The sequence below is a fragment of the Phodopus roborovskii genome, unplaced genomic scaffold (assembly GCF_943737965.1).
Source record: "Phodopus roborovskii unplaced genomic scaffold, PHOROB, whole genome shotgun sequence".
Lineage (NCBI taxonomy): Eukaryota > Metazoa > Chordata > Mammalia > Rodentia > Cricetidae > Phodopus > Phodopus roborovskii.
Genome location: NW_026126645.1, coordinates 10,263,568 through 10,267,537, shown reverse-complemented (window position 1 = coordinate 10,267,537; position 3,970 = coordinate 10,263,568).

Below are 3,970 nucleotides of genomic sequence, written 5' to 3'. Positions count from 1 at the left end.
TAATCGGCCATTTGAGGTGGCTTCCAGTGGACTGTAAGCAGTCAGAAAGTGTTTGCTGAAGTTGTGAGCTAGTGTCCCCCTGGAAGAATGCTCATCCTGTTTTGATTGTATTTTATTATTTTTGTTTATTTATCTTTGAGACAGGATCTCTCTTGTGTTGTCCAGATTGGACTTCAAACAACTCCTGGGCCCAAGGGATCTTCTTTCCTTAGCATCCCTAGTTGCTAGGATTAAAAGCGTGCAAGATGGTCACCAAGTATGATGAACTGAGTTCGGTACCCAGGACCTACATGGTGCAAGGAGAGAACTCTTACCTCCATATGCATAGTGTGGTATGTCCAAGTCAGAAGATGGTAGGAGTTACAGGCATTTGTGAGCTGCCTGATATGGGGTGCAAGCCTCTTCACCACCAAACCAACTCTCCAACCCCTCTTTTTAATTTTCAAAAGACCTATTGTTATTGCATGTGCATATGAGCATGATATATGTGTGTTTGCATACTCGTACTATACGAGGTTTGAGGACGATTCTGGGAGGCCAGTTCTTTCTTTGTCCTTTACATGAGTTCTAGGGTCCATGTTCATGTTGCCATGCTTTTGAAGCAAGCACCTTTACCCACTGAGCCATCTGGCCTACCATCTAAGCTGAATTTTGAAACAGAGTCACAGAACCTAGAGCTCATTGATTCTGCTAGACCAAGTGGCCAGCAAGCCCCAGAGCCTCCTGCCTCTACCCCCAAGTGCTGGAATCTCAGTGCACACCACTGAGCCTAGCTTTTAAATGAGGGCTGAAAGCCAAACTAAGGTCCTCCAATGAACCACGGGGAAGCCCCTGAGTGTTTTCACTACAAACACTCATGTAATCCAAGTATATCTTAGCCTACCTTGTGCATGTTTCCTGGGAAGCAGTTCATCAAGACAGACTTCTAGGTCAAAGGCTTATTTATTATGTGTGATCCTAACTCCTTGTCATTTTAAACACCCCAACACATGGGCATGGGAGTGCTCAGGGGCAGGCATCAGCTGCATAGCCACAGCAAGGACATGAGGACATGATGGGTTTTACTCTTGGTCTGACTCTTGCTAGCAAGTCAACAAGCCTCCATGGACCTCAGTTTCTCTACCTATAAAATAGGTATATTACCATAAAGTCGGCTTATTTTGAGACTTAATTTGGACAAGTGCTTGAAGTTTTAACACACTGCTTGGCTCATATGAAGTATTCATTATTTAACTTAGCACCAAAGAGTCATCTTTCCTCCTGAGGCCCCAGCCCTGGTATGACCAATGTACTTGTTTCTAGGACATTTTCCAAGTCTATTTGCTTATGGTTAAACACATTTATTTTTTTTTTCTTAGCCAGAAATTGTAGCATAAGATGTATGTTTGCATGTTAGCTTTAAAGAAGCTGAGGAAATTCTAGTATTCTATTGGGGTTAATGCCTGTGGGAAATGACAACCCATCAGACAACTAAAAGTATGGTCATCCCTCTGAAGCTGTGACTCCTCCACAACAAAGGACACATACACATAAGCGCGCACACACACACACATACACACACACACACATCTTTTCCCATCCTGCAGTTGTCCAGCACCTTCCTAATAAAGTGGAGTCCTGCGCCTTTAACAGTCCATAGCACGCATAGCACGTACTAGAAATACTAGAAGCAACATCTGGACAGCAGCCACCACCTCTGCTTAAAGAGACAGGCCATCCTAGATGATGCTTGGAACAGGTTCAAGTTCTAGCAATTTGGTGAAACAAACAGGAAACAGATACCAAGAGAGTAAAGAGTAAAGCAAAGCTTTGATAGAGTGAATTCTTCCCAAAGAGGCAAGTGGTCTCTAAAAACAATCCCTCTTCTAATTTAGACTCTGGAGACTTCTGCCCAGGGTGTATCACCATTGAGAGTCTCCTGTGACTCTGGGAACTGTCTAGTGCTTCCTTACTGTGGTCCCACATCATTTGTATGATGCTAAGCAGATACTTCTCTGATCCCCAGTTTCTTATTTTGTAAATGGAAGCAAACTGCCTGACTAGAATGGCAGTTATGAGCATGGAGTGGGAGCATTAAAACGAGCCAGCCCTACTGGGCAGTGATGGCATGCATCTTAGTCCCAGCACACAGGAGCCAGAGGCAGCTGGATCTCCAAGTCCGAAGACAGCCAGGTCTACAGAGAGAGTTCCAGGACAGCCAGAATTGCATAAAGTACACAGGGAAAACCCTGTCTTGAAAAACTATAACAACTCCCTCCTCTGCCATAAAAGAGCCAGACGACATAGGCTGGCTGACCCTTCCTTCCTTTATACTGCAGCCTTCTGAGTCCAAAATAGCCTGTGGATGCTTGGCACTGAGCTGTCCCCAGCTGCAGCAACTCCCAACCCTAGGTCCTAGCTAGGAAGCAAATGTTCCATATTCTGTCGAGGCCTCTTCCTCTGGCTTGCTTTGTGACCTTGAGCTTGCTGCTGGGTAGTCCTGGGACTCACTTCTACTGTGTGAGTGGGTTAACCTCAGTACAATAAACCTCTCAGTTTTCCAGCCTGTTGCCATCTTCCCAAAGGGTCACATGCTCCTCAACTGTACAAATATTGTGCATCTTTCTCAAGAAAGAAAGGAAGAAAAGAGACAAGAACTATCCAGAAATAATATGACATAGAAATGCTGTGTAAATTATATACAATTTTTTATATCACAACCTGGAAATAATCATTGGAAACATTTGTTTGTAATTTTCTTTTGGCGGGGGCCTCATGCAGTCCACGCTAGCCTCAACTAACTACACGGCTGAGCATGACCTGATCCTGCTTCTGCTTCCTGAGTGCTGGGGTTCCAGCTTGGCTGTGACACTGGCCCTTCCGGTCACTCTTTTCCTTTGACAGGGTCTCCTACTCCCATCTCCTGGGTGCCAGGGTTTACTTACACCTCACCCCACCCAGCATTGTTTTTGCCTGTCCACAAGGCTGACAATCTATTTTTAAGGAGTGAGTCTTACTGAAGAGGCAGCTTTTTCCATTTAGCATCCTGTAGATATGTGTTTCCTTGCTGACACAGTAGCATCCGTGAAAGATCACTTCTCCCCAAATTCATGAGTCCTTCCAGCGCCTTCCCTACAACCCTGCCCTAGAGTTTAATCTGCAGGGAGGAGGCTCCAGGGTGCCTGTTTGAGCTCTCTTCTACAGCTGGGCAGGATTTTGTCCAGATGTGGTTGGGTGTGACTGACACCTGGACCAGGAGCCCTTGCTCCGGTCACCTTTGATCAGTTTTTACTTTGGGTGTCTGTGAAAATGTCTTGAAATTTCTCACTCTACCTACCCACCCACCCACCCACCAATCATCCATCCATCCATCCATCCATCCACCCACACATCCATACCACAATTAACTCTGCAGTAAGAATTGCCTTGACCCTTTCATACATCTCTCCAAGAGGCAGAAAGACGAATTAAGTGATTCCCTTTTGGGAGCTGAGCTAGACTTTCTATAGTTCCATCATCCGCAGAGGTGTCAAGACCTGTGTCCACCCTGGGCTCAAACCCTCATCTCTGGAGTTTGGGAAAGGCATAAAGAAAATGAACTCTGTGAGAGCTAACTTTGAGGTGCCCTGAAGATTCCCCCATCTCTGTGCAGATCCCAGTGAATATTAAGCCCCACTCGTCCAGATAGCAAGGCCTCGCCCTCCTCTCCCACTTCTTCCTCTGGGTAGCCTTATACTCATTGGAGAGAAAGGTGGTGGTGGTGGTGGTGGTGGTGGTGGTGGTGGTGGTGGTCGTGGTGGTCGTGGTGGTGGTGGTGGTCGTGGTGGTCGTGGTGGTCGTGGTGGTGGTGGTGGTGGTGGATTACTGGACGGCCGGCGACAGGACCCAGGGACCACAATGAACTGCCCCACGTCCGGGGGACCTACAAGCTTAAGCAAGAAAACCCTTCCCCGGGGCGGGCGGAGGAGTGCGCGGCACCGCCTCCGGGGCG